The following is a 224-nucleotide window of genomic DNA, read 5'->3' on the forward strand; positions in this document are numbered from 1 at the left end:
TCATCAAAAATAGGTCAACGATAACGAACTTGGCAGAATTTACATCGAATACGATAATCAACATGGGAAAGGGACATCAAACAGACACCATATATTTGGACATCGCAAAGGCTTTTGATTCTGTGAATATAAAATTACTAATTCAAAAGCTAAACATCATGGGATTGAATACACAGTTGTTAAAATGGATCGAATCGTATTTGTCTGGACGCAGACATATAGTC

The sequence above is a fragment of the Contarinia nasturtii genome, unplaced genomic scaffold (assembly GCF_009176525.2).
Source record: "Contarinia nasturtii isolate CC-2019 unplaced genomic scaffold, AAFC_CNas_1.1 Cnas_scaffold_5814, whole genome shotgun sequence".
Classification (NCBI taxonomy): domain Eukaryota; kingdom Metazoa; phylum Arthropoda; class Insecta; order Diptera; family Cecidomyiidae; genus Contarinia; species Contarinia nasturtii.